The 23,706-nt window shown below is 37.4% G+C and overlaps 1 protein-coding gene across 4 annotated transcripts in view; it reads left to right on the top strand.

Moving 5' to 3' along the window:
• Nucleotides 1-23,706, top strand: part of PEX5L (peroxisomal biogenesis factor 5 like) — a 789,103-nt gene that overhangs the window by 94,618 nt on the left and 670,779 nt on the right. The window contains exon 1 of one of the 4 annotated variants that reach the window (XM_058427076.1): nucleotides 15,837-15,888. The exons of 2 other annotated variants lie outside the window; for them this stretch is intronic. The gene's annotated coding sequence lies outside the window, so the exon portion shown is untranslated. Of the gene's footprint in view, nucleotides 1-15,836; nucleotides 15,889-23,706 lie in introns of those variants that run through there. One more of the 4 variants, XM_058427078.1, reaches the window with a different exon arrangement.

The raw sequence follows: 23,706 nt of genomic DNA, 5'->3' as shown, positions 1-23,706 counted from the left end.
CTACATGGCAGGAAGCTTGCAGCCTCTGAAGAAAGTGGGAAATTCCAGCTTTGGGGTGGTCAGTAATACCTATTCATTAATACGTATGACTAACATTCCAGTTGAAATTGTTTGTGTTGCTGTATGAAAACCCCCAGGGAATATGGTTCACCAAGGATAAACTGTGGAGAAACAAATAAGTTGCCTAAACTCTTAGAGCCATTAAATAGTGGGGCCAGGATTTAAATCTAGGTGTTCTATTTCCAGAGGCAATATTCTTGATAACTATACATGTTATGTACTACTGTACTGTTTGGCGTAGTAAAAAAATGTAAGACACAAAAAAAACGTGAAACGATCTTAAAGTATTAAGTGAAAAAAAAAAAAAGGTAGATCAGCAACCGAGAACAGCCCTGTCTCAAGTTTCAACACTGTTGCTTCTTACCTATGGTAGAAAGATTTTTGAGTTATCTAGTGCTTTATTTCTTAATTTCTTCAAGTTTAAATGAGAACCATGCCTAACTTGAAGCCTTTCATGGGAAAGTTTTGAGAAGAAATTAATACATAATTGAAACATTTAAGTGACGTAGAGAAAGATCTAATAGAAATTACAAGGTCATGTATGAATACTAAAGATAATTTGAACCATCAGTTAATCATCCAATGGAACTGGATAGTGTTTCAGCTACTAGTTGAGTTGAAAAATGGAAAAGACAAGTAATTCAAGCTTCGAAAGATATTTCCTATATCTTGAATATTTTCTTAGTGGTGAAATATGCTTTGAGGAAAAAGAGATGCTGGATTGGGTGACCCCTTAACCTTAGCCAGACTTAATTTTTTTTTGAATTTCTTATTTTCAGTTTATTGTTTTAGCATGTTATATGCACAGTAAATTCATCGTATAAAGAGGGCTTAGGATGCTTCCCTTTGTTATTAATCCCCAGTATGGACAAATGTACAGTCAGAGGAACTGGAAAGCAAATTAAAGTCCTTTGGATCAAAGTCTATAGGAAACTAAATGGTAGCAGCCCATTGATCACCCACACAGTCTGGCAATGTCAGAGCAATTACACTGGGCCAAAGACACTAAGTATAAAGTATTACACAGAAAAGTTAAAATGGGTGGGATGGAGGCCTATACAGCACTTTGCTGGGATCAAAACAGTTCCTGTGAAGAGACAGAGTCTCAGTGTATGTTCAGTTCCCAAGAAACAGTAATTTGAGAGGAAGCTCTATAATGCAATTTAATAATATTATTTTCCACTTATAGTTGAAAATAGAGTGATTGCTTCCCATGAGGTCAGTGATCTTTGTAAAAGTGAAATATTATTGTGATAAAGGCAAGGAAAGACAAGCTAATAAATAAAGAAAAAAACCCCAACATCATCAAAAAAGAAAAGTTCAATTTGTAAAAACAAACAAAAAAAATACTTGGATTATGTTGTATTATTGGTTTAAAAAATCATAATGAGGACTTAGGAAAAAAATGAGGAGGAGGAAGGGAGGAATAACATGGAAAAAACCACAGTCCTTCAGGAGTACTTCAGGAGAACAAATCCAGCCTGAGATAGGTCTGGGTGACTGGTAATTGACACTGAGACCCAGAAGATTTCATCCAATTTTACATAACAAGATAGATAAGTTTTTAGGATTCTCCTGGTGATTTTTTTTCTCATTTTTTTTTTTAGTGATTAATGAAGTGTGATTTGCAAAGTGAGGGCTTGTACATTTTTTCATTAGCCCTTCATGTGTAATTTCTGTGGAAAGAGCCTGGTGCTAGATACCATGAGGCTGTGAAAACAAGACTTTGACTCTGCCCTCAGGGAACTTACAGTTTTATAGGGGAGACCCACATCTAAAATAATATTAAAAAGGTAGAAAATGTTAAATCTAAAAGTGTAGTTCAGATATAGTCCCATGGAGACTTAGAGGTAGGAAAGATTACTTACGTCACTGGAGATGTGAGAAGGATTTATGGGGAATTCAGGACATATGTCCCAAGGAGAGTGAATAATTATGTTTGATTAGAACCTAGGATATGATGTAACATTTCTGGTGGTTGATATTTAGGGTTACAAAAATGGCCCCTTCTCTGTGAGTGTCTGAAATTTGGGATATGGACTGCAGCATGATTTAGTAGCAAATGGGCCTGAGCTAATCCTTTCATATACTCTAAGTCACAGCCACGACTACTCACCTTTCTATTTTTTCTAGGGGAACTTGACCCAGATTTGTTCCATGGTGTTGTATCAGAACTCAAGAAAAGGATTCTTTCCCATGTTGAATTCCATTCATATCATTCTGTGGGCACTATTTATTTAAATATTTTCTTGTACTTAGAGATTTAGTTCTAATAGATTTGCTTTCATAAAGGCCCTTGGGTGACACATACTATAAGAAATTCAGTTTATTTTCAATATATTTGTATTAATTCCATTCAACAGATTATTGGTTAAAGGAAAATCTATTAGTATTTAATGACACTTGCTTTTTATGACATTGCATGCTCATATATAATCACAGTGAAGAATCAGAGGGTACTCTATATTATATAACATGAAATATTTTGAAGAAATTTGATCTTGAATTTTACTTTAGGTTTTCACCTTTTAGGTTGTGCTTAAATAATAATTAAGTGTGTAACAGGCACTAAAAGTGTTTGGTGTATATATATATTCATATATATTTATATCTATATATATTTAAAAATTTTCTAGCAATTTATGCAGTTAGGAAAAAGAAAGTCAATCAACCCTAGAGCTCCTAAGAATTTAGTGATTTGTTACTTAACATCTCTTTCAACCTTGACCAACTCTCATTCTGCAGTTATTACAAAAGTTATCGACTTTTCACCTCTTACTGGGAAAATAATCATTAAGACCTCCTCAACATCTCTCCTATTCATTGCCTTCTTCCTCTAACAAGTGCCAGATCTATTTCAGATCCTCATTATCTCTTCTCTCGACTGTGTCAAGGGCCTTCTAATTGGTCTCACTGCCTTCTGTTTCTGTCTCGTGGAAACTAACCCAACTCCTAAGAAACCAATCATGCTAAAATATAGCATGGATTATGCCATCTTCTTACACAAAATTATTCAGTAATTCCCTATTGCAATCTGATCTAAGCTCAGATAGCTTGCCTTGATTTGCAAAGCCGTCACAATCGGTTTCCTTCATATAACGTATGTTAGAGTCAAAGTTGATAACTGCTGGCCAGGCATGGTACCTCATGCCTGTAATGCCAGCACTTTGGGAGGTCAAGACAGGCATATTGCTTAAGCCCAGGAGTTCAGGACCAGCCTGGCCAACATTGGGAAACCACGTCTCTGCAAAAAATAATAAAAAATTAGCCAGGCATGGTGGCATGTGCCTGTAGTCCCAGCTACTAGGGAGGCTGAGGTGGGAGGATCGCTTGAGCTTGGGAGGTCAAGGCCTCAGTGAGCCATGATCATGCCACTGTACTCCAGCCTGGGTGAAAGAGTGAAACCCTGCCTCAAAACAAGCAAACAAGCAGAAAAACAACCCACCAAATTTGATTACTTCCCTGTAAATTGGATAAAAGTTGATAACTGCCATGTGTCACTGGAGATGTGAAGATTTAGGGGGGAAATCAGGAGGCATGTTCCAAACAGACCTCTACACTTAAACACATAATATCTGGAAAGTCCTTATTATTTCTAGTTGTAAGAATCCTCATCATCATGCAAAGTAACAAGCACTTTCAGCCTAATTCTATCATGCCTCATTCCCTCCCAATCCAGCCAGAAGTAGGGGGTTATCCTTTCTCTGAACATCCAAACTCTTTCTTTGAGCTACCTTTATGATAATTACCACAATCTGCCCTACATTATCAGTTTTTGTGCACTCACTTAAGCCTTTCCTATACTGTAAAATCCTTAAAGACCACAGTCATGTCTTACTATCCTCACATCTCCCATAGCACCTATCCCAGTGGTCTGCATATTGTTGTTACTTAATCGATTCTGTTCCTTGGAAGATGTATTTAATGTAATTTTGACCTGCCCAAAAGTTATGATTGTTATCCATTTTATTGGTAGAAATTGGGGCTTCCAATAATTACTTTGAGTTAGTTATCCTAAAACATCTGACATATTTTAGGTCATTTTTTAATGTAAAATATTTTAATTAAAGTTGATATAACTGGACATAATATGAGAAGAGTGACAGAAAAGAAAATGCTACAGATTGTACTTATGAATTTGTTGAGCTCAGAATAAGGAAGCAACATCAGTTCCAGAAATATCTGCTAGTTAAGACCCAAGAAGTCAAACATACCTAACCATCGTGCATATCACATTCTTTCAACAGGAAGTGCCAAGAAGAAAAGGAGCAATCTACCATCTGCTAGGCTATCTTTCATAAGACCTATTCCTTATTTAGAGCCATTGGGGCTTTAATTTATTTTAAAAAATGATCAGCATCATCAAAGACCCCAAATAAGAGCATATGATAATATTATCTAATAGGCATCTAGGTTAGCAGCAGATTCTATTTTTCTCCAAGTTGTTTCCCTGTTGAAGCATATCCTTCACAATGTATGTAATATGGAAAGAGCACAATCTGTGAATCAGAAGCCTTAAGTCTGAATCCTAACTCTGCTTCCTACTAACTTATCTAGGGCAATTGCCTACATACCCGACCTTAAAATTCTTCCCATGTAAAATGGAACTAATAACGTACCTCACAGGATGTGAGTCAAAATGTAAGCTCCATAAAGGCAAGCATCTTCATGTGTTTTGTTCACTGATGTATCCTAAGGACTCATAACATTGTTTGGCATGTAGAAGATGCTCATTCAATACTTGTTGAATGTGATAATGCTGAAATAAGATTGATACCTATAAAAATGCTATAAAGACTTTATTCAAATAATAGAATTCCAGGATAAGGAGCTTAAGGATTTATCTAATTCAGTCTCCTTGATTTATAGATGAATAAACTGAAGACTGGAAATATTGAACAGCACAAGATGTTATAGCCACATTCCTTTTTAAAATTGTGTAATTAACCGGGTGCAGTGGCTCATGCCTATAATCCCAGCACTTTTGGAGGCTGAGGTGGGTGATCACTTGAGGTCAGGAGTTTGAGACCAGCCTTGCCAACATGGTGAAACCACAGCTCTACTAAAAATACAAAAAATAGCTCTGTGTGGTGGTGTGTGCCTGTAGTCCCAGATACTTGGGAAGCTGAGATGTGAGAATTGCTTGAACCTGGGAGGCAGAGGTTGCAGTGAGCCAAGATCACACTACTGCACTCCAGCTTGGGCAACAAAGTAGACTCCATCTCAATAAATAAGTAAAATAAATAAAAGTAAAATTGTATAATTAATCCATCACCTTAGTACAATGCTTTACAAACTTCAGTCTTCTGTATAAAACTTTCTCTATTTTTGCTATATTCATATACTTTAATATTTACTTACTACTCTTCTTTAGGTTGAGTTAAATCATTGAACTTCAATACTTACTTTAGCCTTGTCTTAAGCAAAAATGTTTGTGCAATAACATTTTGTTGTTCAAGTAATAGTTTTTCAATACACATTAAGATAAAAAGTGTACACTTCGGTATGACCTAAAATTGTTTTGCCAATTTCCAGTCATGTGTATTCCATGCCCTTAGAAAAATACTACTTAAAACCATCTGGGATGTATTATGACTCTGTATGAACATTCTTCATGAAATAAAGTAGCAAAGAAATTTCTAATATGGTCAATTCACAAGTTCTTATATGAGAATAGAGGAGCATGTTACCACAGGACCTGCCTTGCAAGAGCTCCTGAGGGAAGCACTAAATATGGAAAGTAAAAATGGTTACCATCCACTACAAAAACATACTGAAATACAAGGACCAGTGACACTATGGAGCAATCACATAAACAAGTTTGCAAAATAATCAGCTAGCATCACGATGACAGGATCAAGTATACACATAACGATACTACCCTTAAATGTAAATGAGCCAATTAAAAGACACAGAATGCCAAGCTGGATAACGAACGAAGACCCATCAGTATGCTGTCTTCAAGAGACCCATCTCACATGCAGAGACACACATAGGCTCAAAGGGATGGAAGAAATTTACCAAGCAAATGGAAAAATAGAGAAAAGCAGGGGTTATAATTCTAGTTTCTGACAAAACAGACTTTAAATCAACAAAGATAAGAAAAGAAAAAGAGGGGCATTACATAATGGCAAAGGGTTCAATTCAACAAGAAGAGCTATCTACATTAAATATATATGCACCCAATACAGGAACACCCTGATTTATAAAACAAGTTCTTAGAGACATACAATGAGACTTAGACTCCCACACAATAATAGTGGGAGACTTTAACACCCCACTGACAATATTAGACAGATCATCAAGACATAAAATTAGCAAGGATATTCAGGACTTGAACTCAGCTCTGGATCAAGTGGACCTGATAGACATCTACAGAACTCTCCACCCAAATTCAACAGAATATACATTGTTCTCATGGCCACATGGCACTTACTCTAAAATTGATCACATAATTGGGAGTAAAACACTCCTCAGCAAGTACAAAAGAACTAAAATGATAACAAACAGTCTTTCAGACCTCAGTACAATCAAATTAAAACTCAAGACTAAAAAATTATCTAAAAACCACACAACTACATGGAAATTGAATAACCTGCTCCCGAATGACTCTTGAAAAAACAATGAAATTAAGGAAGGTATCAAGAAATTCTTTGAAACTAATGAGAACAAAGGGATAATGTGCCAGAATCTCTTGGATGCATCTAAAGCAGTGTTAAGAGGGAAATTTATAGCACTAAATGCCCATATCAAAAAGCTAGAAAGATCTCAGGTTAACAATCTAACATCTCGACTAAAAGAATTAGAGAACCAAGAATAAACCCCAAAGCTAGCAGAAGACAAGAAATAACCAAGATTGGAGCTGAACTGAAGGAGATAGGGACATAAAAAATCCTTCTAAAAAAAATCAACAAATCCAGGAGCTGGTTTTCTGAAAAAAAATAAAAAAATAAAAATAAAATAAAATAAAATAAAATAGGTAGACTGCTAGCTAGACTAATAGAGAAGATAAGAGAATAATCAAATAAACACAATCAGAAATGATAAGGGGGATATCACCACTGACCCCAGAGAAATACAAACAACCATCAGAGAATACCATAAACACCTCTATGTACATAAACTAGAAAATTGAGAAGAAATGGATAAATACCTGGACACATACACCCTCCCAAGACTGAACCAGGAAGAAATGGAATCCCTGACTGAATACACCAATAATGAGTTCTAAAATTGAGGCAGTAATAAATAGCCTACCAACCAAAAAAAGCCCAGGACCAGATGGAGTCACAGCTGAATTCTATCAGAGGTACTAAGAGGAGCTGGTACCATTTCTACTGAAACTATTCCAAAAAATTAAAAAGGAGGGACTCCTCCCTAACTCATTCTGTGAGGCCAGCATCATTCTGATACGAAAACCTGGAAGAGATATAAGAAAGCAAGAAAACTTCAGGCCAATATCCTTGATGAACACTGATGCAAAAATCGTCAGTAAAATACTGGCAAACCAAATACAGCAGCACATCAAAAATGTGTATCCACTACAAACAAGTTGGCTTCATCCTGGGATGCAAGGTTGGCTTAACATATGCAAATAAGTATGATTCATCACATAAACAAAACTAAAGACAAAACCATGTGATTATCTCAATTGATGTAGAAAAGACCTTCAATAAAATTCAACATCCCTTCATGTGAAAAACTCTCAATAAACGAGGTATTAAAGGAACATACCTCAAAATAACAAGAGCCATATATGACAAACCCACAGCCAATAACATACTGAATGGACAATAGCTGGAAGCATTCCCCTTGAAAACGAGCAGAGACAAGGATGCCCTCTCTCACCACTCCTATTTAACATACTGTTGGAAGTTCTGGTCAGGGAAATTAGGCAAGAGAAAGAAATAAATCGTATTCAAATAGGAAGAGAGGAAGTCAAATTATCTTTATTTGCAGATGGTATGATCCTATATCTAGAAAACCCCTTAGTCTCAGCCAAAAGCTTCTTAAGCTGATAAGCAACTTCAGCAAAGTCTCAAGATACAAAATCCATGTGAAAAAAATCACTAGCATTCCTCTATACACCAAGAGGCAAGCAGCAGGGTCAAATAATAAATAAGCTCTCGTTCACAATTGGTGTAAAAAGAATAAAATACCTAAGAATACAGCTAACAGGAAAGTGAAGGACCTCCTCAAGGAGAACAGCAGGCCACTGTTCAAAGTAATCAGAGAAGATACAAATGGAAAAACACTCTGTGCTCATGGATAGGAAGAATCAATATCATGAAAATGGCCACACCACTCAAAGTAATTTATAGATTCAATGCTATTCCCATTAAACTACCATTAGCATTCTTCACAGAATTAGAAAAAAGCTATTTTAAAATTCATATGGAACTAAAAAAGAGCTCAAATAGCCATGACAATCCTAAGCAAAAAGGACAAATCTGGAGGCATCACGCTACCCGACTTCAAACTATAGTACAAGGCTACAGTAACCAAAACAGCATAGTACTGGTAGAAGAACAGACACATAGCCCAATGGAACAGAATACAGAAATCAGAAATAAGACTTCACACCTATAACCTTCTGATCTTGAAAAAAACAAAAACAAGCAATGGGGAAAGGATTCCCTATTTAATAAATGGTGCTGGGACAACTGGCTAGCCATATGCACAAAATTGAGACTGGACATCTTCCTTACGTCGTATGCAAAAATCAACTCAACATGGATTAAAGACTTAAATGTAAAACCAAAAACCGTAAAAACTCTAGAAGAAAATCTAGGCAATACCATTCAGGACATAGGCATGGACAAAGATTTAATGACAAAGATATCAAAAGCAGTTGGAACAAAAGCAAAAATTGACAAGTGGGATCTAATTAAACTAAAGAGCTTCTGTAAAGCAAAAGAAACAATAATCAGAGTGAACAGACAACCTACAGAATGGGAGGAAAGTTTTGTGATCTATCTATCTGACAAAGGTCTAATATCCAACATCTACAAGGAACTTAAACAAGTTTACAAGAAAAAAAAAAACCCAACTGCATTAAAAAGTAGGCAAAGGACATGAACAGACATTTATCAAAAGAAGACATATATGTAGCCAAGAAACATATGAAAAAATGCTCAACATCACTGATCATTAGAGAAATGCAAATCAAAACCACAATGAGATACCATCTCACACCAGTCAGAATGGCTATTATTAAAAAGTCAACAAAAAACAGATGCTGGCAATGTTGTGGAGAAAAAGGAATGCGTTTACACTGTTGGAGTGTAAATTAGTTCAACCATTGTGGAAGACAGTGTGGTGATTCCTGAAAGACCCAGAGGCAGAAATACCACTTGACCCAGCAATCCCATTATTGGGTATATACCCAAAAGAATATAAATTATTCCAGTATAAAGATATATGCACACGTATGTTCATTCCAGCACTATTCACAATAACAAAGACATGGAACTGACTTAAATGTCCATCAATGATAGATTGGATAAAGAAAATATGATACATATACACTATGGCGTACTATTCAGCCATAAAAAGGAGCGAGATCATGTCCTTTACAGGAACATAAATAGAGCTGGAAGCCATTATCCTCAGCAAAATAATGCAGAAACTGAAAACCAAATACTGGATGTTCTCACTTATAAGTGAGAGCTAAATGATGAGAACACATGGACCCTTGGGGGAAACAGCACACACTGGGGCCTGTAGGAGGGTGGGAGGGTGTGAGGAGGGAGAGCATCAGGAAGAATAGCTAGTGGATGCTGGGCTTAATACCTAGGTGACGGGATACTCTGTGTAGCCAACAACCATGGGACACATTAACGTATGTAACAAACCTTCACATCCTGCACATTTACCCTTGAACTTAACATAAAAGTTGGGGAAAAAGAGGAGTATAGATAACTGAAAATATCAAACAATTGGAAAATCAGCATAAGTTTTTCTCTTCTTTTTCTGTTTCAGTGGAGATGAAGAGTCAGATCATCATGCTATTGTAGTGGGTACAAATTTCAAAGTTATAAAGTTGGCTGTGCAAATATGACAGTTTCTTTCTTTATAATTGCACTTAGATCTTGTGACTCCATTCCTGCCATTGCTGGAGAATGTAATCTAGTTACTTAGAGGTCGATGTAGACATTAGTGAATTTTGTCTCATCTTTTTTAAAAAATAAATACTTTATCAATTAAGGTTCTTCTTTCCCCCCTTTTTTTCCTTGTCCCAGGAGGAAATTAAAGTTCAGCCCCAGCAGGATGGGTGAGATAGGTAGTGCTCTCATATGTCATGCTGACATTGGTCTTTAGGTGCTTTGCAGTCACCTGCTCTTTTTCCTGCACAGATAGTTTTCTCCATCCCCCTACATCTGCTGTCCAGGGTCTGCCATAATCTCTAGTTTGTATGGCCCGCATCACATTCCCTGACAGTATCTCCTCATCAAAACCATGTGATTCAGTCTGGCTCACTGATTCTCCCCAGGCCTCTTGTGCCACCCATTTCTAGGTGTATGAGTTACTCTCTCACACCAGATCTGGCCTGTGAGGTGTCCTCAGGTCCTTTGACCCTCTCACTTGGTGTTCCACTCCATCCTAGGCTGCTTGTGTGACTTCTCTAAAAGTTTTGCAATCTCCTCTGGCTATACTCTGGGAATTAAGATACTAGTTCTTTTGCTTTACAATTCCCCAAGCTTGTTAGAGGTTTCTATTTTCCTCTCACTCACATTCCTGGGGCTTCATATCTGAGTCCAGATTCTCTACTTCTCTCTCTCTCTTTGCAGATTCCTTTCTTTCTAGTTCAGTGGTGTTTAAAAAATATCTTTTCTTGTGTGGGGGAAAAACTGTTTCTACATCCTCATTCCTTATTTCACACTGTGTAGTTTATGGTGTGAACTTTATATGCTGAGACTGCCAGGCTATTAGTCTTTTGAAGCTCATAAACCACTCTTCTTTACTCTATGAGCCCACCTATTAACAACTAAAAACCTTGCCTTTCAAGGCTATTAGACTTTTGGAGGTAAAAACCTGATTACTGAAAGTTTTGAATCCTAAACCATTCTCATGGTAGTGTCTCTGAATTAATGCAGAAGGATTAAATACAGGGAAGTTGGAGGAAAGGGGAGGCATACAGTTGACACTTAAAACTTTGATACATTATGCAAAAAAATTCATAACATGCTTATGGATTCTTCATCTGTGTATGCACCTTAAACTGTTGTTTTATTATCTTTGTTTTTCAGACAAAACAAGAATTCTAATCCTTAATTTGTGTGTTTTTTTTCTTTTAGTTCTCATTTTTAAAATCCTTAAACAAATTTGCTGGCTCTGTATGATCCTCATATTTTGGGGTACCACAGTTTTAAAGGCGAATAAACATCTATACTTGTGTAGCATTTTAAATTTTAATTAGAAAAGCTTATCTTATAAATACCTGTAATTTTTCCCATGATTCTATTAGGGAGACATTACTCACAAAAACAAGGAAACTGAGGCTCAGAGAAGTGTAACTATGAAGTAGTAAGACTAACTTTTTAAATGACTAATTTTGAAATAAAAATCGTAACTATATAAAGTATTTTTGTAGCATAAAATTACATATTTATATGTAGTATTAATATGCTTATGTAAATATATCTTAAAGTTTGGTAATGGAAATATATGCAGTATATGTATAGTCAAAAGTGTTATCTTAATAATATCAATTGCACAATACTTTGTTTTATTATTTTGAAATTACTTTATCCAAGTGATACATGCACATAGTTAAAAAATTAAGTTAAGCTAAAAGGGTATCTGACCCAGTCTAGTTCTCCACTTCAGAAGGAAGCGTTTCAAGTCTTAGAGGGGTTTTATCTGACATTAACCTTCATATTTCTAAAAAGATACACTTACATTGTTATTTTTTGGTCTAGCAATTTTAGACATTATCTACTGACTTCCTCTTAAAATAGTTGAGGATTTATTGTCATCCCAACAGTGGTATATTAGAAAAATGTTGATATAACTAAACTTATAAATGAAGTCAGGCAAGCTTAGAATCACTTTTATCATGATTAGATATTAGCAAAATTATTCTTTTCTCTGCAGTTTCTATTTTATTTTAACCATTTGAGTATTGTTGAGTTGTAGTGCCTCATTTGAATTTGTTCGTTTTGTTCCTGCAATAATTTTTTATAACTTTTAATTTGAAGAGAAAACACTCTACCATATGTATGCTCACGTGCACGTGTGCACACACACACACAGTGACAGGAAATGTTAAAAAATAATGAAAAACATACTTCAGGAAAGCTTGCATTTATTTCTTAATATTTAAAAAATAAAGAGTTGCCCCAGATTTGCAGATAGTTTGAAATGTTTTTCAATTTTTTTTCTGATGATTTTACTTACATTAGTAATTACGCTAGTAACAATTCAATCCTAATAGGTTTGTTGAAAATTTCTTTTGAACTTTCTGCATATTTTCACTATGACATTTTCATTTGAAATAATTGGGTTGGATTAAAAATGTCAATAAATTCTTTTCAGTTCATGAAATCTCGCATCTAGCTGCAGAGTTATATAAAATTAATTACCCGATGAAAATAGTAAATTATAATCTAGTCACATAAAAACTGCTGAAGAGCAAGAGCTATTTTATTGATGCTTAGAATATTGACTGGCTTAAACAGAAATAAAAATATTTGAAATATTATTATATCTTGGTGAAATTTTTGGTCAGCCGAATTTTTGATGCAGAAAACATATTTAAAAATCAATTTTCACTTGATTGTAGAGACAATAACATTGTCCATTATATATCAAATCATGATTCCAATGAAGATTTGTGTTCTTTTGTTTAAAAGGCTGTCAAATGTCAAGTAACTTTTAATTGCTGAAGCAATTGTCTTTGACCCTGCTAACAAAGGATTCTGAATTCTTTTGTCTAAAAAATAGCCAGGAGTTTTCATCATTGGGGTTTAAGTATGCTTGTCATACTGGCAAAATCTGTACACCGTACTCTTCTTGCACCTTAAAATAATCAAGGTATGCTAAACCCTATTCCAACTGCATGAAGGAATATGTTCGCAGAATACATTTAGCAAGTACAGTCATCTACTGCGATATTGTTTTCATGGTCATGTTTATATTTCCTTCATTATAATATAACTTGGGTATGCCCGCCACCAGGAGTTATGAGAGCTGTAGCATAACTGTTAGAATAATTTGATTATGCACAGGTAATAGAATATTGATACACTTAAGTCTGTGAGGTTTCACCTTATGGAGACTCGGTACTAAAGTAAATCATATGTGCTGTAGATTGTAATAGCAAAAAAAAAAAAAAAAAAACCCAGGCTAAATTTTCATTCACAAAACGCTGCTAAAGTAAATTATGGGGTGCCCATTTGGAAAAAAATTTCTCAAAACAGAGTGATAAATGATAAAGAACAAATTGTAGGGCTCATATATATAAATATGTTTAAAATTTATTATGCACATGTCTAAGCTTGTATCTGCATAGGATATTTCTGGAAAGAGATCTCCAAAGTGGAGAAGTGGTCAGGGGAAGGAAAGGAGACTTTATTTTTTATTCCTTTCTGTATGGCTTGAATTTTTTTCTAAAGCCATGAGCAGCATTTCTATTACTGCTCTAAAATTAATTGATTAAAAACAGGGGCTCTTGCAAAGATACGAATAGACATTTTAAAAAATAAATATAAATTACCAATAAACCTACAGAAAAACGTATGCCAGTAGCATCCTAATACTGTAGCCAGATTTTCTTAAAGTCTTGCCAAAGATACATTTTATTTCAATAACAATTTTTTTATTGATAATGATGTCATACTGATTTTGAATAATAGCCTAGTGATAGTCATAGCCATAGGCAATATTATTAAACTTTTAACTCTCATGAGCTCCAGTACACAATAAATTAGCTAGGTACCTAAATTTCACTACTGATTCTGGGACTAAAAACTGTAGGGTAAATATCTTAGGGTTATAAAACCAAGGGACAACATATTATTATCTGTGGAAACATATCTTACCTCTACTTTGTTCAAAGGCCTGCAGTACTGGATCTAATTTACATTTATCGTGCAAGGCCTCCTACCAAAACCTGTAGTAGTCCACATTTTTACAAAAATAAATTTTTTATGATTGGACTGAAACATGAAGCATTTATGTGTAGCTTGCTCCAAGTACTGAATATAATTACTCTTGGCTTCTCAGCAGTCCTCGTTAAATCCAGCCATCATGTTCAAGACCTGTGGTTTTATAGGACAGTCAGAGTACATTTTAGTCTGTACGGTTTACAGATAACTTCTCCAGAAGGCAGTGAGGGAATGAGGTTCTACCCTTTCTTTCAGCATCTCCACTGCTTGATCCAACTGTTTGAACAATTATATGCAGGGTTACACAACACAAGGAAGGGGAATTGATAATTTCCAACTAGAAGATCTGTATCTAAACTGTTACTGATAATGAAGAAAATTTAAATTAATAAATGATTAACAGAGCTGGCTTCTTTTTTTCCTTTTTTTCTTTGAGATGGAATCTTGCTCTGTCACCCAGGCTGGAGTGCAGTGGCGCAATCTCAGCTCACTGCAACCTCTGTCTTCCAGGTTCAAGCAATTCTTGTCCCTCAGCCTCCTGAATAGCTGGGACTACAGGCGTGTGCCACCATGCCAGCTAATTTTTGTAGTTTTAGTAGAGATGGGGTTTCACCATGTTGGCCAGGCTGGTCTCGAACTCCTGACCTCAAGTGACCCACCTGCCTCAGCCTCCCAAAGTGCTGTGATTACAGGTGTGAGCCACCACGCCCGGCCAAGAGTTACATTCTAGAAATACGATCAGCTATTACAAACTAGTGGTCTTGTATATATTTGGCTGGTGCAGCATTTCTAAAACTTTAAACTTGAATGACTTTTTAGGCCAATAATGTACTCTCTAGCTCACCACAAGCAGCACTACGTCCTAAATTTTTATTCCTACCTTTTCCCACATTTACATCCATACACTTGTCTTCTGAAGGGATTTGAGAATCTATATGCTTTGACATTCCTTAACTTCTTGCCATTTATGAGTATTAAGTTATAATTTTAAAGTAAAAGGGTGAGAGGTATAGAGATCATAGGGAAGTAATCTTCCTAGTTCTAATAGGGTAGGAATGGAGATTCTGTAGAATCTTTCTATTTCTGGCCTTACCTACTGTGATTTCTGAGCTTCCAAAGGGTTCATTAATCATGTAGGTATCCAGCAAATATAGACTTAAAACCTTGGAGAATGCACGTGATAAGAAATTCTAGGTATGTCTTACCACAAAGCCGGATCAAGATCAGAAATAATGAATTCTTGTTTTAGATACCAGGATATTCAGAATTCTGGCATTAGCCAACATGCCTGTGCCTGCCCACCTGTACTTCCACCAAAGTTAAATTGTCAAGATTTCTGATAAAAGAGGCTTTTAGGCTTTGAGAGTGAGGTAACTTATCCTCTAAAATCCATGCCATTACAAGCAATCTTGATAAATCTGGAGGGAGGGTTATCAAATCAGAGGCTCTGCATTTCATTTTCCCACTTGCTACATTTCAATTGAGAATTTTCAGCAATTGTGCTGTATAGTCTACAATTTTTTGAGGAGAAAAGAAAATTCAGACATTTGTCTGTTTAAATCTAAGTTTCGATAGCTATTGACTTACTCATGTTGACAGGGATCCACTGATCTAATTCTTCCAGGACGAAGTACAGCTTGGCTGACCCAGTTCTTGGGATGGGAGGATTAATGAACTCTCTAAACCAAACCTTTGGAGGAAAAGAACTTCAGAGGAGTTGGTAAGCATCCTATTTATGCAATTACTATTAATGACTAAATTATTTGTTTCTGATTTTGTTAACAAAGTGAGAGAGGTGGTCACATTATTTTATTGATTGCTTAAACATTCAATTACCTGGACACAAGATGCAAGAAGCTAGGATTGGTAGTGGCTAAGTAGGTGAGTTCTGGAGTTAGAGGGCCAGGGATTGAAGTCTGGCTCCTTCACATTTTGACTTGGGCATTGTCAAATTGTTTGACTCGGGCATTCTCAGAGGTTACCAGTTGCTTCTAGGGAGGCAGTAAGAGTTGGGGATAAGTATGTGGGATTTGCCATTAGCCTTCCTGTTTAAATCTTGCCCTGGTACTTCCAAATTGTGTGATCAGGAACATGATAAATGCCCCAAAATTTTTATCCTCTTCCCCCTTCTCTTCCTGCTCTTTTTTCCCCTTCTACTTTTCTTCCGCTTTAGTGGTAGTAGTGACAGTAGTAGTCGGCATAGTTGTAAAGGTTAATGGCATAATTTCTATGGTAAGAGTAGAATTAGATATTGGGGAAGATTACCATGGCAGACTCCTATATCACCAGAAACAAAATTTTTGTTCAGGGAAAATACTTGAGGAGGGGAAGGGAGGGAAGCAAAGAAGATTGGGGCTAGTTAATGTTGGGAATATTTGGCAAGATCAACAGCACCTCTGGTGGTAGGCACTAATACAAAGTTTGAACATTAGCTGATGATAATAGGAGAATTGGAAATCAGATTCTCATTTTCTGGCTACTTTTCTCTGCAGTCTCTAGCCTATTGGAAGTGGAATCTGAAAGTTTGTCAAGAAATGCTTTCTTGTTATAGAGTTCTTGTGTGAAAACCTGGAACCGAATACTAAGTATGCTTGGTCCATGTTCTTTATGTACCAACATAGAACAGCAAAGCATTTTTTTTTTTTATTACTTTAAGTTCCAGGGTACATGTGCACAACGTGCAGGTTTGTTACATATGTATACATGTGCCATGTTGGTGTGCTGCACCCATTACATTAGGTATATCTCCTAATGCTATCCCTCCCCCTCCCCCCACCCCACAACAGGCCCCAGTGTGTGATGTTCCCCACCCTGTGTCCAAGTCATTTTTTATGGCTGCAAGCATTTAGCATTAGGTGTATCTCCTAATGCTGTCCCTCCCCCCGCCCCCCCCCCCACAACAGTCCCCGGAGTGTGATGTTCCCCTTCCTGTGTCCATGAGTTCTCATTGTTCAATTCCCACCTATGAGTGAGAACATGCGGTGTTTGGTTTTTTGTCCTTGCGATAGTTTGCTCAGAATGATGGTTTCCAGCTTCATCCATGTCCCTACAAAGGACATGAACTCATCAATTTTTATGGCTGCATAGTATTCCATGGTGTATATGTGCCACATTTTCTTAATCCAGTCTATCGTTGTGGGACATTTGGGTTAGTTCCAAGTCTTTGCTATTGTGAATAGTGCCGCAATAAACATAGTGTGCATGTGTCTTTATAGCAGCATGATTTATAGTCCTTTGGGTATATACCCAGTAATGGGATGGCTGGGTCAAATGGTATTTCTAGTTCGAGATCCCTGAGGAATCGCCACACTGACTTCCACAATGGTTGAACTAGTTTACAGTCCCACCAACAGTGTAAAAGTGTTCCTATTTCTCCACATCCTCTCCAGCACCTGTTGTTTCCTGACTTTTTAGTGATCGCCATTCTAACTGGTGTGAGATGGTATCTCATTGTGGTTTTGGTTTGCATTTCTCTGGTGGCCAGTGATGATGAGCATTTTTTCATGTGTTTTCTGGCTGCATAAATGTCTTCTTTTGAGAAGTGTCTGTTCATATCCTTTGCCCACTTTTTGATGGGGTTGTTTGTTTTTTTCTTGTAAATTTGTTTGAGTTCATTGTAGATTCTGGATATTAGCCCTTTGTCAGATGAGTAGGTTGCAAAAATTTTCTCCCATTTTGTAGGTTGCCTGTTCAATCTGATGGTAGTTTCTTTTGCTGTGCAGAAGCTCTTTAGTTTAATTAGATCCCATTTGTCAATTTTGGCTTTTGTTGCCATTGCTTTTGATGTTTTAGACATGAAGTCCTTGCCCATGCCTATGTCCTGAATGGTATTGCCTAGGTTTTCTTCTAGGGTTTTTATGGTTTTAGGTCTAACATGTAAGTCTTTAATCCATCTTGAATTAATTTTTGTATAAGGTATAAGGAAGGGATCCAGTTTCAGCTTTCTACATATGGGTAGCTGGTTTTCCCAGCACCATTTATTAAGTAGGGAATCCTTTCCCCATTGCTTGTTTTTGTCAGGTTTGTCAAAGATCAGATAGTTGTAGATATGTGGCATTATTTCTGAGGGCTCTGTTCTGTTCCATTGATCTATGTCTCTGTTTTGGTACCAGTACCATGCTGTTTTGGTTACTGTAGCCTTGTAGTATAGTTTGAAGTCAGGTAGCATGATGTCTCCAGCTTTGTTCTTTTGGCTTAGGATTGACTTGGCGATGTGGGCTCTTTTTTGGTTCCATATGAACTTTAAAGTAGTTTTTTCCAGTTCTGTGAAGAAAGTCATTGGTAGCTTGATGGGGATGGCATTGAATCTATAAATTACCTTGGGCAGTATGGCCATTTACACGATATTGATTATTCCAACCCATGAGCATGGAATGTTCTTCCATTTGTTTGTATCCTCTTTTATTTCATTGAGCAGTGGTTTGTAGTTCTCCTTAAAGAGGTCCTTCACATCCCTAGTTGGATTCCTAGGTATTTTATTCTCTTTGAAGCAATTGTGAATGGGAGTTCACTCATGATTTGGCTATTTGTCTGTTATTGGTGTATAAGAATGCCTGTGATTTTTGTACATTGATTTTGTATCCTGAGACTTTGCTGAAGTTGCTTATCGGCTTAAGGAGATTTTGAGCTGAGACGATGGGGTTTTCTAGATGTACAATCATGTCATCTGCAAACAGGGACAGTTTGACTTCCTCTTTTCCTAATTAAATACCCTTTATTTCTTTCTCTTGCCTGATTGCCCTGGCCAGAACTTCCAACACTATGTTGAATAGGAGTGGTGAGAGAGGTCATCCCTGTCTTGTGCCAGTTTTCAAAGGGAATGCTTCCAGTTTTTGCCCATTCAGTGTGATATTTGCTGTGGGTTTGTCATAGATAGCTCTTGTTATTTTGAGATATGTCCCATCAATATCTAATTTATTGAGAGTTTTTAGCATGAAGGGTTGTTGAATTTTGTCAAAGGCCTTTTCTGCATCTATTGAGATAATCATGTGGTTTTTGTCTTTGGCTCTGTTTATATGCTGGATTACATTTATTGATTTGCATATGTTGAACCAGCCTTGCATCCCAGGGATGAAGCCCACTTGATCATGGTGGATAAGCTTTTTGATGTGCTGCTGGATTTGGTTTGCCAGTATTCTATTGAGGATTTTTGCATCGATGTTCATCAAGGATATTGGTCTAAAATTTTCTTTTTTTGTTGTGTCTCTGCCAGGCTTTGGTATCAGGATGATGCTGGCTTCATAAAATGTGTTAGGGAGGATTCCCTCTTTTTCTATTGATTGGAATAGTTTCAGAAGGAATTCTACCAGCTCCTCTTTGTACCTCTGTTAGAATTTGGCTGTGAATCTATCTGGTCCTGGACTTTTTTTGGTTGGTAGGCTATTAATTATTGCCTCAATTTCGGAGCCTATTATCGGTCTATTCAGGGATTCAACTTCTTCCTGGTTTAGTCTTGGGAGGGTGTATGCATCCCGGAGTTTATTCATTTCTTATAGATTTTCTAGTTTATTTCCGTAGAGGTATTTATAGTATTCTCTGATGGTAGTTTATATTTCCATGGGATCGGTGGTGATGTCCCCTTTATCATTTTTTTATTGCATCTATTTGATTCTTCTCTCTTTTCTTCTTTATTAGTCTTGCTAGTGGTCTATCAATTTTGTTGATCTTAACAAAAAAACAGCTCCTGGATTCATTGATCTTTTTGAAGGGTTTTTTGTGTCTCTGTCTTCTTCAGTTCTGCTCTGATCTTAGTTATTTCTTGGCTTCTGCTAGCTTTCAAATGTGTTTACTCTTGCTCCTTTTAATTGTGATGTTAGGTTGTTGATTTTTGGTTTTTCCTGCTTTCTCTTGTGGGCATTGAGTGCTGTAAATTTCCCTCTACACACTGCTTTAAGTATGTCCCAGAGATTCTGGTATGTTGTATCTTTGTCCTCATTGGTTTCAAAGAACATCTTTATTTCTGCCTTCATTTTGTTATTTATCCAGTAGTCATTCAGGAGCAGGTTGTTCAGTTTCCATGTAGTTGTGCCGTTTTGTGTGAGTTTCTTAATCCTGAGTTCTAATTTGATTTCACTGTGGTCTGAGGACAGTTTGTTATAATTTCTGTTCTTTTACATTTGCTGTGGTGTGCTTTACTTCCAACTATTTCGTCAATTTTGGAATAAGGGCGATGTGGTGCTGAGAAGAATGCATATTCTGTTGATTTGGGGTGGAGAGTTCTGTAGATGTCTATGAGGTCTGCTTGGTGCAGAGCTGAGTTCAAGTCCTGGATATCCTTGTTAACTTTCTGTCTCGTTGATCTGTGTAATGTTGACAGTGGGGTGTTAAAGTCTCCCATTATTCTTATGTGGGAGTCTAAGTCTGTTTGTAGGTCTCTGAGGAGTTGCTTTATGAATCTGGGTGCTCCTGTATTGGTTGCATATATATTTAGGATAGTTAGCTCTTCTTGTTGTATTGATCCCTTTACCATTATAAAATGGCCTTCTTTGTTTCTTTTGGTCTTTGTTGGTTTAAAGTCGGTTTTTTTTTTTTGGAGACAGAATCTTGCTCTCTCGCCCAGGCTGGAGTGCAGTGGCATGATCTTGGCTCACTGCAAGCTCCACCTCCCGGGTTCACACCATTCTCCTGCCTCAGCCTCCTGAGTAGCTGGGACTACAGGCACCCACCACCATGCCTGGCTAATTTTTTATATTTTTAGTAGAGACAGGCTTTCACTGTGTTAGCCAGGATGGTCTTGATCACCTGACCTCGTGATCTGCCTGCCTCGGCCTCCCAAAGTGCTGGGATTACAGGCGTGAGCCACTGCACCCGGCCTAAAGTCTGTTTTATCAGAGACTAGCATTGCAACCCCTGCTTTTGTTTGTTTTCCACTTGCTTGGTAGATCTTCCTCCATCCCTTTATTTTGAGCCTGTGTGTGTCTCTGCACGTGAGATGGGTCTCCTGAATACAGCACACCGATTGGTCTTGACTCTTTATCCAATTTGCCAGTCTGTCTTTTAATTGGGGCATTTAGCCCATTTACATTTAAGGTTAATATTATGTGTGAATTTGATTCTGTCATTATTATGTTAGCTGGTTATTTTCCTTGTTAGTTGATGCAGTTTCTTCCTAGCATCGATGGTCTTTACAATTTGGCATGTTTTTGCAGTGGCTGGTACTGGTTATTCCTTACCATATTTAGTGCTTCCTTCAGGAGCTCTTGTAAGGCAGGCCTGGTGGTGACAAAATCTCTCAGGCATTTGCTTGTCTGTAAAGGATTTTATTTCTCCTTCACTTATGAAGCTTAGTTTGGCTGGATATGAAATTCTGGGTTGAAAATTCTTTTCTTTAAGAATGTTGAGTATGGGCTCCCACTCTCTTCTGGCTTGTAGAGTTTCTGCTGAGCGATCCGCTATTAGTCTGATGGGCTTCCCTTTGTGGGTAACCCAACCTTTCTCTCTGGCTGCCCTTAACATTTTTTCCTTCATTTCAACCTTGGCGAATCTGACAATTATGTGTTTTGGGGTTCCTCTTCTCGAGGAGTATCTTTGTAGCATTCTCTGTGTTTCCTGAAATTGAATGTTGGCCTGCCTTGCTAGGTTGGGGAAGTTCTCCTGGATAATATCCTGAAGAGTGTTTTCCAACTTGGTTCCATTCTCCCTGTCACTTTCAGGTACACCAATCAAGCATAGATTTGGTCTTTTCACATAGTCCCATATTTCTTGGAGGTTTTGCTCATTTCTTTTTACTCTTTTTTCTCTCAACTTCTCTTCTTGCTTCATTTCATTCATTTGATCTTCAATCACTGATATCCTTTCTTCCACTTGATCGAATCGGCTGCTAAAGCTTGTCCATGCGTCCTGTAGTTCTCGTGCCATGGTTTTCAGCTCCATCAGGTCATTTAATGTCTTCTCTATGCTGTTTATTCAAGTTAGCCATTCATCTAATCTTTTTGCAAGGTTTTTAGCTTCTTTGCACTGGGTTCGAACATCCTCCTTTAGCTTGGAGAGGTTTGTTATGACTGATCTTCCGAAGCGTATTTCTGTCAACTTGTCAAAGTCATTCTCCGTCCAGCTTTGTTCCATTGCTGGCGAGGAGCTGCAGTCCTTTGTAGGAGAAGAGGCTCTCTGATTTTTAGAATTTTCAGCTTTTCTGCTCTGGTTTCTCCCTATCTTTGTGGTTTTATCTACCTTTGGTCTTTGATGATGGTGATCTACAAATGGGGTTTTGGTGTGTATGTCCTTTTTATTGGTGTTGATGCTATTCCTTTCTGTTTGTTAGTTTTCCTTCTAAGAGTCAGGACCCTCAGCTGCAGGTCTGTTGGAGTTTGGTGGAAGTCCACTCCAGACCCTGTTTGCCTGGGTATCACCAGCGGAGGCTTCAGAACAGCAAATATTGCAGAACAGCAGATGTTGCTGCCTGATCCTTCCTCTGGAAGCTTCGTCTCAGAGGGGCACCCGGCTGTATGAGGTATCAGTCAGCCCCTCCTGGGAGGTGTCTCTCAGTTAGGCTGCTTAGGGGTCAGGGACCCACTTGAGGAGGAAGTCTGTCCGTTCTCAGGTCTCAAACTCCATGCTGGGAAAACCACTGCTCTCTTCAAAGCTCAGTTGGAAATGCAGAAATCATCCGTCTTCTGTGTTACCCATGCTAGGAGCTGTAGACTGGAGTTGTTCCTATTTGGCCATCTTGAAATACCAATCACATTGGTTTTTTTTCATAAACTGATTCTCTACCATCCCAATCCTCCAGACTTCCCATAAGCATTCTCCAAGTTATTATGAGTTCATGAGGGACCTGGCGCTGGAAGATGTTCAGTAATATCTTTTGAACTGAATCCCTTCCACATTGACAGACTTCTTCTTTTCTGTTTTGCAAGAGCTTTACTTTCACTTTATTCTAAAGTTTCCAACTAGTCTAAAACAAGGTCAGACACAAATATTTTTCTTGAATTCACACAATCACACAAGATACCAATCTCTCAATCTCTCTTTGGTTCTATTTTTTACTGTAAAACAATTTGGTGGTATGGTTTATCTAGCCCATCAACAAAATTATGACCCATACTTGTCAACCTCCGGTAAACTCTACCATGATAACTTTTTTTTTTTTTTGAGACAGAGTTTTGCTCTGTTGCCCAGGCTAGAGTGCAGTGGTGCAATCTTGGCTCACTGCAAGCTCTGCCTCCCAGGTTCACGCCATTCTCCTGCCTCAGCCTCCCAAGTAGCTGGGACTACAGGCACCCGCCACCACGCTTGGCTAATTTTTTGTATTTTTTAGTAGAGACAGGGTTTCACCATGTTAGCCAGGATGGTCTTGATCTCCTGACCTCGTGATCTGCCCACCTTGGCCTCCCAGAGTGCTGGGATTATAGGAATGAGCCACCGTGCCCGGCCCTACCATGATAAATTTTTTACCTTTGAGTGCAGTAACAAATGAAGATATATGTAAAATATATGTATTTAGTTGGTATTGTCTAAGAGTAATTTAATAAAGGAAACACAGAAAACCACTCACTGGAAGGGATAAGTATTTCCAAAAATAACTGGAAGTTTCTGAAAT

Source organism: Hylobates moloch, unplaced genomic scaffold, assembly GCF_009828535.3.
Source record: "Hylobates moloch isolate HMO894 unplaced genomic scaffold, HMol_V3 SCAFFOLD_13, whole genome shotgun sequence".
NCBI lineage: Eukaryota > Metazoa > Chordata > Mammalia > Primates > Hylobatidae > Hylobates > Hylobates moloch.
Note: the sequence above shows the minus strand (reverse complement) of the source record. Positions and strands in the feature narration are given on the sequence as shown.